Source organism: Chionomys nivalis, chromosome 5 (genome assembly GCF_950005125.1).
Source record: "Chionomys nivalis chromosome 5, mChiNiv1.1, whole genome shotgun sequence".
NCBI classification, from domain to species: domain Eukaryota; kingdom Metazoa; phylum Chordata; class Mammalia; order Rodentia; family Cricetidae; genus Chionomys; species Chionomys nivalis.
The window spans coordinates 73,506,332-73,521,551 of record NC_080090.1 but is presented as its reverse complement, the minus strand read 5'-3'; the positions used below and the strand labels follow the sequence as shown (position 1 = coordinate 73,521,551).

At 33.6% G+C, this 15,220-nt stretch overlaps 1 protein-coding gene across 2 annotated transcripts in view; it reads left to right on the top strand.

Moving 5' to 3' along the window:
• The window catches only part of Brinp3 (BMP/retinoic acid inducible neural specific 3), a 378,417-nt gene that overhangs the window by 328,876 nt on the left and 34,321 nt on the right, over positions 1-15,220 (top strand). The window lies entirely within an intron of this gene.

Genomic DNA, 15,220 nt, shown 5'->3' with positions numbered 1-15,220 from the left:
GGGGAAGGTCACTAACAAATTTTCCTGAATTACTGTTTAATTGGTGCAATTATTATTTTGTAAACTTCCAGAAAGCAGTGCAAACTTTTTGATAACTGAATTACTGCTTTGAATTTGTATTTTGCCTCATCAACAGCTTCCAACTACTTCAGAAAGGGAGTTTTATTTCTATTTCTCTTTATTTTCCTATTACAATGGGAACAAATAAAATGCACTCCAATGCATTAGTGGTGTACAAGATGAGATGGTAAATATGTGAGAATGCTTTACATAATGTTTGAAAGAGAAAATGAATGGTTTATAAACAACTGCTAATAAGGATGGCCAAATGCATATATATCAAATTAAATTATTTAAGCACTCCTGATGTGTAATTAAAAGAGGTCCACAAGAGTATCTGACAGACCATTTTTAAAGGCAGGAAACTAAGAAAGATTGTCTTAGCTTGTTTTGGCAAAACTTGGCAGTCATTTTTGCTTGTATTCCACTTGTCTAATTTGGACTGTGAGCATGTTGTCAGTAGTTGAGGCAAGAGCAGTTCTTTGCCCAAAGTCTAGTTTTGCTAAAATGAAAACAAGCTCCGAGTGCAGTGCCTTTGTTGCCCAACACTCTCTCAGAAATAGATTGGTGCTACCAGGAGCAAATGTGTTTCATGTCAACAGAATTTTGAGTTACTTAAATGCTGGTTTATTTTTTAAATTTTATTTTCATTTTTTCAATAAAGAAAACAAACTATCTTTTCTCATTATATATAACAATCCAAGTTCCCACTCACTCCCCTCCTCCCACTCCTTCCACATGCTCCCTGACTCCACCCCCATCTGCTTAACAGAGAGGGTAATGCACATGGCTTTGGGGAAAGTCCAAGTCCCTCCCTACTATGTCAAGGCTGATCAAGGTATCCAGCCAAAGAATAGCTTTCCCAAAAGCCAGTACAAGCACTAGTTTGCTTTCTGTTGCTCTGATCAAAGCAAGACAGGAAGAACAGGAGTCATTCACTTAAATGTTCAGGTCAGAATCAATCAGTCAGACAGGAACACCAAGCCAGAAACCCAAGTATGAAATGGAGGCATAAACAGTATATGAATGCTTCTTATGGGCTTTTTCTTTTTTGGATTTTGGTCTCTGTTAGCTTTCTCATGCAATCCACTCCCACATACCTAGGGTTTGTGCTGACCACAGTTGGCTAAACACTCCCAGAACAACAACAACAACAAAATTAATCAAAACAGTTCCTCAAAGATGTAGTCACATTCCAACTTGATCAATTTCTTCAATTAAGCTTTTGTATTTCCTGGTAATTTTAGTTATTACCAAGCTACCCATAAACCCTAAACTAAACACATTGGATGTTAGTCCAATTCAAGATTGTACTATACTTACTAACTCAAAAGCATTTTTAAAATATCAATAAAATAAAATGAAAAGAATTAGAGTGTCTTCAATGGGAGAAAATAATCAAAGTCTGGGAACGCTGAACTAAACTACATATGTCAATGTGTCTGGGAAGGCTATCAGTGTTCATCAGAATGTTTTAAAGAGCTGGGTATTTACCCTTGATCTGAATAGTAGATCTGAAATGTGTTGGTTTAGGGACACCTTTGTTCTCTCAGAAATGATTGAGTAGCTCAAAGGAATTTTGAAACTTGAATATATAAAGAGGTTTATGTATGAACACCTTTTTGAAAAATAATTTTGTGTATATATGTCCAAATTGCACTATAGCAAAACTTTACATTGAAATATACTTAAGCATGTTTACAAAAATCACTGAAAAGAACAAAGAGCAATAGTAAGCATATTGTGATTGTTATACATACCACTTAACTTTGAATGATTTTTCCACATTTAGGAAATGATTTATTTGTTGTACCTGAATTTTTATAGATGTTATGTATGCAAGCATTCAATACTGTACTTGTAGCAATCTACAGATATCTTTGCAGTGTTTAGTATTGTAATAGCCTTTCCAGATAATTGGAAATAATATTCTTTATCTAAACACAAAAATTCAATAACTAGTAATATAATATGAAATCTAAATTGTATAATTAGCCTTTTATGGCAGCTACACACAATATTTTGTCCATTTTGTACTTTGAATTGATTTTCTACCCACACAAAAAAATCCATGCATTAGTCATTTGAAAAATATTGGCTCATTTAGCAATATAAATCTTCAGAATAATTGTTATTAGACTATAATAAAGCATCTGGATTGTTACTGTTATTATTGGACTTATGAAAAAAAGTCTTTCCATTTCAGGAAGATGTTAGTTTCATAAAGGAAGATACTATAATTCCAAATTTCTCCTCTTTAAAATTATGCTTTTATTATTTAACTTGAATATTACACTTGGTTGTCTTGATGTGATATTCTTATTCATTTATGTTTGAGTAATAATATTTTTTACTTTAAGTTCTGTCAATTAAAAAAATTCCAAAGAAAGAAAATACCTCAGTTGGATGATGCTTTTCCTTAGCAACTTCTACATCTCAGTATACACCATAGCTGTCCTATTTTGAGATTCCATGTTAATATACATAGTTATGCTATAAGAAGTGGTATTAAATTTCTCAATCAATAGTATTATTAAATATTGCAATTTCCTTTAGTTATGTAAGCATATTTCTATATAAATACACACTAACACTTTCTTTTATATATAATATGTCTTAAGCAAGAGATATTCACGGTTGTTTTAGGTGGCAAGAAATGAAATTGCAAAAACCATACAAAATTCTTTTTATTCTGTGAACATTGTTTTGGGCTGTCTATTCCTTATAGAATCACTTCCATATCTTATTCTTCTGCCATGGATACTTACCTATGGGGGCAGAAATTATTCTTTGTGTTTGCTGACTATTTTTTCCTCCAAAAAGGACTTAAAAACCCAGATGATGGATTGACTCATGCTGTCTTCCATTGCCAAAACAACTACATGAATTTGATCTGAGCCTGTGTTGCATCAGGCATCAAGTCCCTTTTGCCTTTAGGAATGACAAATGATAAATTCTGATCAATTGAAAGCAATACAAAGAAACTGAATACATACTTTATAGTTTAAATCAGTCTCTTAAGAATGAGGTTAGTATCATTTTTCCTCTCTCTTCTTCCTGGACAAAACTATACATCACAGTTGTAGGTAAAAGTTGATATTAAGATTCTTGTTAAGAAGCACAGAGCCTGATTTCCTTGATAACAATATCTTTGAATTATTTGTGCTGATACTGTTATTTTAGAGGGTGAGAAAAATCCATTTGTCTCAGTCATAGTTGTTTGATTATATACAAGTTTGCATTACAATAACAAAAAGACCTTATTAAATGGCCTTATAATTAAAATTTGTATTTATATATTAATGTAAAAGACTTTTGCTCAAAGCAGCTTTATATGAAACTGTATAAAAAACTGCGCCCATGTTCCCAAATATGGTTTATAAATGTTCTTTTACATTTAAAGGGGGATATGATATAGATATGAATAATTTACATTGGTATAGATTTTAAGGTCAATTTTGTTATATGTATATTATTTATGTTCTTGATTAAGGTATCGTGATTGTGTAGTTCATTTAAAAATGTAATGTATAATTAGGAAATATAAGTTGTTAACAGATAATCATCGATAATAATCAAGCTTGTAGTCACGTTAGTTAGATTTTCTAGATATATAGAGATTTATTTTAGTTAGATAGACATTCTTCATATCTTTCAAAGACTGTAGAATATGGCATTTAATGTTTTAATAACTTAGGGCTTTTCATGACAATGAGACGCATCTGCTCCTGACAGCACCAATCTACTTCAAGAGGAAGATGGGCATCGAAGTGGCTCCTTATGGAGTTTGATAGCCATTTGGGCAAGAAACTGCTCTTGCCTGGACTGATGCATAAACTGAAAACAAAGAACCCTCAGAGAGAAGACAGATAAACTTGCCTAAAGGTGAGATGGTCTTTTGGGGTTCCTGATTCATAAAAGAGTCTGCGAGACATTCTGTAGGACACAGCAAAAAGTGATTAAACTGTCTTTGAATTTTCCTGCTTCATGGAAATGTCTGCTGGATACTATGGGCCTGTAGGCTAAAGATGAATGCCCCAATGGTACAAAAGAACTTTAGGTGACTGTACAGACAGCGAGTTGTCTCTGTCATTTCTAGAGTTTGAATTTCTTATTTGCTTAGGTAATATTATATCCTTCTGGAGTCTTTGATGAGTTGAAGAATGGTTAGTTATAGTTTTCCTTAGTTATGATAAAGGATAAAGTAGATACAAATATTATAACTGTAATTCTTGCTTGATAACTGTTTTGTTATATATAATTTTACTATGTTAAAGTAAACGCCTTTCTTTTTTGTTTAAACAGAAAAAGGGGAAATGATGAGGGAGAGTCTTCTGTTTTGTGTTAATTTCATTGGTTAAATAAAGAGACTGCCTTGACCCTTTAATAGGACAGAAAATTAGGTAGGCGGAGTAGACTGAACAGAATTCTGGGAGAAAAAAAGACGAGTCAGGCAGTTGCCATGACTCTCCTCTCCGAGATGGATGCCCATTAGACTCGTCCTGGTAAGCCACACTCAAGTGGTAATATGGATATTAGAAATGGGTTAGATCAATATGTAAGAGCTAGCCAATAAGAGGTTATAACTAATGGGCCAGGCAGTGTTTAAAAGAATACAGTTTCTGTGTATTTATTTCAGGGCATAAGCTAGCCATGTGGGTGGCCAGGTGCCGGAATGCAGCCCGTCGCTCCCTACAACAGAGTGACGCCCAACAATAGGTTTACAGAAGATATTTTATTCTTAATATTTATAGAAAAATATTTATAAAACATATAGAAACATTTATTAAAAACATTTTGTGGTTGTTGAATAATATTCAGTATGTGATGACTAGTAGGAATATTATAAAAATCAATTAAATTATAAATTAATATGATTTATTTTTCATATTTCTTCAATTTTTACTAAGAAAATTTAAATATATAGCATCTTAGAAGCACCTTGTTAATTACTGCTTAGTTAGTAATTGCTTTATGCTTTGAAAACAGAGTATTTATTTTATTATATGTAGACAATTGATGATATTGAGCTAAGTTTTATAAGAAACACAAGGCTGCTTGAACAGCATGTCTTAGTAGAATGATGTTCAATTCAAAGAGATAGGGGAATCAATTTATCTAGGAAAGTAGGAAATAGGTGATAGTGGTTATCTTAGTTAAGGTTTTCATTATTGCAAATAGACATCATGACCATGACTACTCATGTAAAGAAAAGCATTTGACTGGGGCTGGGTTACAGTTCAGAAGGTTAGTCCAATATCATTATGGTAGAAAACAAGGCAGCATACAGGCAGACATGGTGCTGGACAGGGAGCTTAGTTTTCTTCATCTGGATTTGAAGGCAGAAGGGAGAGACAGTGAGCCTTAGACCTGGCTTGAACTTCTGTAACTTCAAGGCCCCACCCCTTAGTGACACACTTCCTCCAGTGAGGTCATACTTACTCCAACAAGGCCATGCCTCTAATAATACCACTACCTATGAATTTTCAGGGGTCATTTCATTCAGACCACCACAGAAGTTTTAGTCTTTCCTTGGAACAGCTCCCTGGAATACAAAAAGAGTATCTGCATAAAATAATCATATACGAGAAGCAGAAAAGAAATAGATAATTACAGAACAGTGACCTAGCACTTAGAACACAGTCATGTAGTTCTTAAAATGAAGTCCTTTTTTCTCAAGATAAAGGATCTCCCTTTTCCATCATGTTTGTAGCAACATTTGTTTAAAGATACAGAGCTGATGTCTTATAGTCAGTATAGAAAAGCTCTCCTAAATATGAGTGTGTGGCCATCTCTCACATCATCTTCAATGTAAAAGTGATCACAAGTAGTCCCTGTAATCTACAAAAGGTTTAAAAAATACTCATACTTATTTCTTAACCTCTTGCACAAAAAAATATATATTTTAAAAGTACTTGTGATATGGCAAGCAGAGAAAAATGAGTGTTAAAAACTCTTCTTGAAAACCAACAATGTATGTCTTCCAAACACTGTATTCTGTCATTTTAGAAAAAGAGAATGAATTGTAATGTTATTTGAATAAGAAATTTACAGAGTAAAAAAATATTCCCCTAAACAATGCTCACTTTCTGGAATAATACTCTTAGATAATTTTGATCTAACCCTTTTTGCATACATACAATGTTTTCAGTTAGAGTCATAACATACTTCCACCAAGCAAAGCCATCACCTTCACAGGTAAGTACAGTGGTTATTACACTCTTCCTTCCAAAGCAGTACATTCCTGAAGTTATAATGTTTATCCGTATTAAAACCTATTTTGCCTGTTTTCTATTTCATTCAAAAGTCCATCTAGAGATTCTGTGGAATCACTGATTTTCATCATATATTTTTTAATTTTCATAGATACAAAATAAGTATAAACAAGACCTTCATTAACACCTTTTGCAATTACAAATAGAGAATTATTTAGGAAATACATTAGTGTCTTTTTCCTACAATATATTCTTAGATTTCATATAAATAATATTAGCCATCTCCATGTCATATAAAAATGTCACTAGATAAATTTGTTAACAAGAATTATTTCTTAAAATATTTTTTTTATTCTACCAGGGGTTTCTCTTTCTTCCTAATGCTACTGCTACATTTTAATAAAGTTCTTCATGTTTTCATGATGCACAACTATAAAATTATTTTTTGTTACATCATAACTGTAATTTTCCTGCCTTTGAATCATAATGTAAATATGTGATATGCAAGATATCATATATGCTACTCCCAAAGGTGTCATGACTCACATGTTGAGAACCAGTGCTTTCAAGGATAGCATCAATTATAATTAATTCTATTTTGTACTTAAACATCAGAAAATTTTTCAAGTAGTGCTTTTTAATATCTAACATGCTGAGTGGTCTGAGGTTTTTCTATTAACGTGCTTTATGTTTAAACAAATGCTCATTTGCCAAATCCAGTTAGATACACTGGATTCCCCTATTTTCATAGGCTAGCTTACCATCCTCATGAGAACATAAACATGAAAAAAACCTGTTAATTCATATCCAGCATATACATGCACACACACTAAGTTATTAAAATGGTATATGACAAAATCAATTTTTCATCTCTAAGTATTAAACCAAGAAACTATTTTCTAAAATCAAATGGCTTTATGAGTCAAGAACGTAAAAATGAAACATAACCAATATATATAGCTAACACTGGGAAATATCTTGAAGTACTTGATTTAAGATGGCAAACACAAGTTATAAAGAGAATGAATACATTCAAAAATCAATGCCAATTGAAATAAAAACTCCTTCTTTCCATCTAGAAGCACTTCAGATAGTGACAAACAGGACAGCATAAAAGAATATTAAGGTGGCAAAGGAACATAGCGAAAATAAAGGTCAGCTTGTTTGGGATTTTATTTTTTAAAAAGCAGGGAGACTTTATATAGCTTTCTTTAAGGGAAAAATGGTTCAAGTCTTTTAGTGAGTGCTAATAAAATCAGTTGATACAGATAGAAAAGCTTGCTATAAATGAATTGAAAATAAAGGGTCTTAATTTAAAAAAAACCTACCAAAGCTAAGGTATATATTTGTATATACATGTGCACAGAGACGCAGAGAGTAACACACACATACATATGCATACAAGACAGCTAAAACACACTCACTGCATTATTCCTCAACTCATACACAAATATATGCATGCCAGCTCACTACATTTAAAATATTAAGAAACATGCATGCCTATGATATAATAGAATTTATTTTAAAGATGATGTGCTGGAGTTATTTTTGCTCTATGGAGTTACTAAAAAAATTACAAGTGAAAATAAGTACAGTCTTTTATGAAAGTCAATTATATAAAACAAGCAGGTATGAAAGAATAACTAATCATCTTACAACGGTCACATCTGCTAATATAACAGATGGAGGAATCATTTGTTGCAGTCAACAGTATCCTTTGGTGTACTGCCACAAAATGAACCTATATAAAAGGAGATAATTTAGGGGCAGACTCCATACTGAGAACAGCCTTATTAGATATTAACCAATGTATGTTAAGCGCAGACTGTGTCAAACAGTGTTCCAAACATTTTACGTGATTTTCCTAACTTAAAAGAATGCCAAATTTGGGTGGTTCTATTGCTCCAAGAATAGCTTTGTGAACTCTGAGCTTTAGCTGCACTAATAGTTCTGTTAACCCCACATCCCAAAGAATTTGCAGATTGTGCTCAGTTCATGAAGAAGCATTGGATCATGAAATACAAAAGAAGGAAGTAAAAACGCATTTGGAGATCTTATATATTTCTTAGATTAAAACTAAAATAAGTGCAACAGTCTGTCACAGAAAAAGTGAAATGGCTAATCCAAATAATAATAGAAGATTAACATCTGTGTGGTTAAAAACATTTATTGTTCTTGCAGAGGACCTGAGTTTGGTTCTCAGAACCCACATGGTAGCTTAGAGCTATCCATAGCCCCAATTCTAGAGCATTCAATATCTTCTGCTGATTTCTGTGTTCACCAGGCACACATGTGTTACAATTACATACATACAGAAAAATACTACCAGATATAAACAAGTAACTCTAAGTATTATATATACATTCACAAACACATATAATAATAATATATTAAAGAATGTATGAAACTGCCTGTCAGCGGTGGCACACACCTTTAATCCCTGCACTTGGGAGGCACAGGCAGATGGATCTCTGTGAGTTCGAAACCAGCCCGGGTGACACTAGTTACAGGACAGGCACCAAAAACTACAGAGAAACCCTGTATTGAAAATCAGAAGAGCCGGGCGGTGGTGGCGCACGCCTTTAATCCCAGCACTTGGGAGGCAGAGACAGGCGGATCTCTGTGAGTTCGAGACCAGCCTGGTCTACAAGAGCTAGTTCCAGGACAGGCTCCAAAGCCACAGAGAAACCCTGTCTCGAAAAACCAAAAAAAAAAAAAAAAAAAAAAATCAAAAGAAAAAAAAAGAATGTATGAAATTAAACCTACATAACTTACTAAGAACAGGAAGAAAAGTAAAACATTATACAATTTACATAATACGATTTACAGAAAAAGAGAAAAGATATTTGATAGAGAGGGTGAGGAAATAAGAGAGGAAGGGAAGGATGTAGAAAAAAGTAAAGCTTTAAGGAAGTAGTGAGGAGTGACATAAAAGGAGCAAGGAAGGGTGGAGACAGAGGTCAAGGAGAGATGCAAAAGACTAAACACAAAATAAACTTGATGCTTAAGAATTATATGAGCTCTTTCTATTTCACTGCCAATAATTTTTAACTAATTAATTTCAGATATCCTTAATTCAACAAGGAGTTTCCCGATTCTCTAGGCTGTTCTATCTCCTTGATTGTGTTTGTGGGTACTAGGGAAAAGACCAAAGGTGTACATTATGGTATCATCATCCCACAGAAAGGTGAAGAATGACAGCATTTGCAAATTATAGGCCCAGGTTTTTCCCTGTTCTATTGCAGTAACTCAAGGCAGGCCAGATAGTTGTTTCCTGGACCATAGTTCAACTTCCCGAAATCCTATGGCTTGAAATCGTAAATCTTTTGGCTGTAGAAGAACCAGAAGAGGATAGCTGGTAAGAATAGCAAGTCATGTACACACGTGAAGCCCCGAATGAACAACTAATTCATTTATGCATACAAACTTGGTATCTAGCTTTTCCTTTCCTTTTCTTTTCTTTTTTTTTTTTTTGAATACATAGAATTTTAGTTCACTTTGTAAGAAAGAACATCGATTTTTCTACATACATGGAGTCAAAATTCCTTTGGCCACAAAATTGAATTTCTCAGCGTGATCCTCCTCTGGCATCACAGAGCTTGTGAGTTTTTTTTTTTTTTTTTTTTTTAATCCTTTTCTCTTCTTACTTTGGAGATAGTAGTTCAGCCTATATGAAGGATGTGGTGAAAATCATTTTTTACATGTTGACAAAGTAAATATGTGGATGTGAGTTTTGTTGTCAAATCCAGTGGGATGGATGATATGCTTTCCTGCTTCTCATGGGCACTCCAGCAGTTTCTGAACTCCTTAGAAAGTGTGAAATTCCAAACGTTCTGTAACTTTCAAAGTTCGGGATTCTCAGAAGAAGGTTAGAGAGAGGAAGTGACTCAACCGCACTGAAGAAAAGAATAGCTCAAACTACAACTCCAGAGTTCTATTTTCAGCCAAGGAAGTCTCCTCGGTGGTGGTGTTTCCGTAGGCCACAGCAAGAAGCCTCCTCTCCCTTGCAACCTCGGTAATAATGGCAGAACACAGGCGGCAGGTCATGTGTGGTGCTTGATAAAATATTTTCCATTTTTCATATAATCAGACGTTCTGGATTTTGTGCAAGGATTTCCATTTGGGACTATACTTCACCCCTGGGGTGTCATTGCTTTCTAAAATTGCATACTGTATTTGCTGATTTCTCATTGATAGGTTTAATAACTGCCTTTGTTTTTTTCTCTTAGTATCTCAGGGCTATGTATTTTTTTTTATTAAAAATTTCTGCCTCCTTCCCGCTTCCCTTTTCCTTCCCCCTCCCCCTAGAAAAGTGACTACTTAATCAAATACATTAAGAATTAGAGTATGGGAGAAAAATCAATGGGATGCTGAAAGGGAAAAATTTAATAAGGAGACTCTAAAATTATATATGAATAGATTAAAATGTCCTTTGATACACAAATCCATTGAGTGATATATCTCCAAATCTTTAGGAAAGGTGTTAGTCCTATGAACTTCCCTCCTAACACTGCTTTCCTTGTATTCCATAACTTTGGGTATGTTGTGAATTTATTTTTATTTAATTCTAAGAAGTTTTTAATTTCTTCCTTTATTTCTGCCTTAAGCTAAGTCAATCCACAAAGCGCTGTCTAGTTTTCACTAGTTTGTAAGTTTCCTGTTGTTTCTTTTGTTGAAATGCAGCTTTATTCCATGCTACTCTGATAGGATACCAGGGAGATGTCTCAGTTTTCCTCTATCTGTTGAGACTTGCTTTGTGAATGAGTATGTGGTCAGTTTTGGAGAAAGTTCCATGAGGTGATAAGGATGTATTCTCTTTTGCATTTGGGTGACATATTCTGTAGATATCTGTTAGGTTAATTTGAATTATAACTTCTGTTAGCTGTATTATTTATCTGTTTAGTTTCTGTCCGGATGACCTGTCCATTGATGAGAGTGGTATATTAAGTCTCCAATAGTTAACATGTCAGGGTCATTGTGTAGTTTAAGCTTTATTAATTTTTCTTTTACTTTCCTGGGTTCTATTGGTTTGAGGTATACATGGTATGACATGAAAAACCATCCTGGAGGAATTTTTGATAGATGAGTATGAAGTGTCCTTCTCTATCCTTTCTTATTAATTTTGCTTTGAAGTCTATTTTCTTAGATATTAGAAGAATTATAACAGCTTGTTTCTTGTAAACTACATCTACAGATAAAAATAGCTCACTATATATTTTAAAATCCTAAAATAAATTTTTGTAAAAATTTTCATAATACTTTCAAAAGCAGTTATATTTAATTTGGCTTAAACATCATACTTTTAGATAAAGGTTTGTCTATCTTATTGATTTTCTCAAGGATCATCTCTTTTCTTCATTTATTCTTTGTATTGATCTCTTTGATTGTATTTTATTGATCTCAGCCCTGACATTGATTATTTTCTGCTGTCTGTTCCTCTTGGGTGTGTTTGCCCCTTTTTGTTCTGAACAGGACACCTGGAAGCTCTAGAACCAGAGGTTCAAACACTTATCCAAATTAATTTACAGATAGAGAGATGGTATCTAAATTAACATAATGAGAAATGAAAAGTGGGACATAGCAACGGAATATTAGGAATTCTAAAGAATCTTAAAGCCATAATTTATTCCTCTATTGTAAAATAAAAATCTATCAGAAATAAACAATTTTCTTTATGGATCCCACTTAGCAGAGTTAAATCAAGATCAGATAAATAATTATAATAAACCTATAGCCCCAAGGTAATAGAAGACATTACCAAACAAACAAAAAGCCCTGGATCAGACTTTTTATTGCCAGATTTTCATCTGCTAGATTTTCAAAGAAGAACAAATACCAGTGCTCTTCAATTTTCCAGAAAATAGAAGGAAAATTTCCAAATTGATTTATTAAATAACAGTTGTCCTAATTCCTAAATCATGCAAAAGATTAGCAAAGAAAGAGAATTATAGACCTATTTCCCTCAAGACAATGATGCAAAAATGGTCAATAAATTCCTCCCAAACTGAATCAAAGAACACATCAAAAAGATCATCTACCATGATCAAGTAGGCTTTATCTCAGAAATGTAGGGATGGTTTAACATACAAATCTGTCTATATAAACAAACTTTTTTCTTTTTCCTTTCTTTTCTTTTTTTAATTAAAAATTTTCACCTCCTCCCCTCCTCCTATTTCCATAGGCCCTCCCACTCCCTCTCCAGTCCTAAGAGCAGTCAGGGTTCCCTGTCCTGTGGGAAGTCCAAGGTCCTTCCCCCCTCCATCCAGGTATAGGAAGGTGAGCATCCAAATAGACTAGGCTCCCACAAAGCCAGTACATGCAGTAGAATCAAAACCCAGTGCCATTGTCCTTGGCTTCTCAGTCAGCCCTCATTATCAGCCACATTCAGAGAGTCCAGTTTGATCACATGCTCCATCAGTCCCAGGCCAGCTGGCCTTGGTGAGCTCCCATTAGATCAGCCCTGCTGTCTCAGTGGGTGGGCGCACCCCTCGCGGTCCTGACTTCTTTGTTCATGTTCTCTCTCCTTCTGCTCCTCATTTGGACATTGGGAGCTCACTCCAGTGCTCCAGTGTGGGTCTTAAAGAATAAAACTCATGACAATCTCATTAGATACTGAAAAAATCCTTTGACAAAATACAACACCCTTTCATGATAAAAGTCTTGAAGAGATCGAGGATACAAAAGATATACCTAAACATAATAAAGTCAATTTGCAGCAAGCCTGTGCACAATATCAAGTTAAATGAAGAGAAACTCAAAGAAATTCCACTAAATTCAGTGACAAGAGGGCTGTGCTCTCTCTCCATATCTATTCAATAGAGTAAATGAAGTTCTAGCTAGAACAGTAAGACAACAAAAGGAGATAAAGAGGTTACAAATTGAAAAGAAAAGAGACAAAGTATTGCTATTTGTAGATGATATAGTAGTATACATAAACAATCCTATAAATCTTACAACTCCTCTGTTGATAATCATCTTTAGTGAAGTGACTGTCTATAAGTTTAAATATTTAAAAAAAAATTAGTAGCCCTTCTATATACAAAAAAAAATCTGAAAAAGGAATCAGGGAAACAAAACTAACTGTAAATATGTTGCTGAGAACCTGCCCTTGAGAACTAAAAGAACAAATACACAAAGCACTTCCAGTGAACATCTAAGGCCACTAGGCTTTTCAAGTGGTACCTTTGGTGAAAAAAAAGAAAAGATAGACAGATAAGTACTAAAATAAAATTTAGAGAATAAATAGGCTGAATATCAGTTAAGTTCTTCAATGAAAAGTTTGAAAAAATATTCATTTATTTTGTTTATTTTATTTATCTATATATTACATAAACTAGTATATATGAACAATCTTCTTAGGTCCTATAACATCTAAATTCTCAGAGAGATGCTTTATACTTTCTAGCTAAGGGTTACTGAAAAATGTCCACTAATAACCAATGATATAAAATTATCATTTCAGATTTATAAATGTTTCAATTATTGAGTTGGATAAAATATTTATTGAATGTTTTAAAAACTTTTCCTCAAATTATCTATCTTATTTTTTTCTCATAACAGTTTTTATATCATAACACAAGAACTTCCTCAGAAATATTAATTGTAAACATGGTTATTGAGAGTGTGGCTTCTTGTTTCAATTTCTTCATGATGCACTTTGAAGATGTCACTTCAACTTTATTAAAATTTAATTGGTGGACAGTATTCTTTTGTGGGTAAGCCATTGGATTCATAACATATCTTTGCTAGGGAAAGATTTGGAAGTAATATTTCTCATAATTTATTCTGAGAAAAGAGTGTTTTACATTTCTCCATTTTATAAAGTTCCTTATTAGTTTTTTGTGTTTTTCCTACATATACAGTCTTTTTCTTACCTTTTATCTAGTTTATGAAGGACATACATGTGGATTATTACATTTTACAGGTGAGGAAACAGGGTTAAAGATAAAGAGGTGTGTTTCAATAGTCAATGCATGGGAAATGATGGTTGATGATTCCAACAGATGAGACTAACCCAGTGCACTTTTTTCTCACCAACACTAAAATCCTCTCATGACATGGTCTGAAGCAGCAGCGTATCGTGGCAAAGCCTCGATATTAAATCAGCTTTATCTTGAAAATAGCTAAGAGTCACAGCATTGATAAATTTCAGAAGTTCTTTTAAATTTAAGTTTAACCCATTTTATAAAATGTATTGGTATTTTAGCATCTAAAATTTAAAATGGCAATAAATCAACTGCAATTTGATATTTTCATTAGTCAAATAAATAGGGTACAGTCTTTAAAAACTGATTCATTTAATTTGTAAGATGCATGAACAGCAGATCTCACAAAACAGAACATGGCATTAAAACGCTGAAGGGGAAGATTCTTTCATAGATATTTACAAGAGAGGCAGTGTATCATTCTGCACCTGTTTTTACAAGGAGGTACAACTGCTCAAATTCCAAACTGAACTGGCTTCCAATGTTGTTTTTGAAAAAAATAGACTCCCTGTTGTAAGTTTATTCCTCTCTTGTGAATAGGGATTTGTTCTTTCCCGCAAGGCAGGAGTGACAGTCTATTGCAACATTCTCTGCCAGCAGCACCTGTGAATCTTGGCAAACTGGAGTGTCTTAAGCTGTTGATATGAATAGGGTTACGCTATGTGAGTAAAGAGGCCGCCAGTACTTCTGATGAATGAAACAACAGGATGCAAATTTTGTTATCCTCAAATTGTGTGACTAGTTCAGTATTTAAGCCTTGTTTTGAAATACAGCTCACTTCATTTCACAAAGTTAGAACACATATCCTTCAGCGTTCATTTCAGCATTTTACCTTACTAAAGGGCTTGGTGTAATGTGGACAAAATTTCAAAATTGTGTGTTATGCAAATCTCTGATTTGCATAAGAAAATAACTAAAAGTTTTCTATAGAGTTTTATGATTTCAAGTTATTGATTAGTT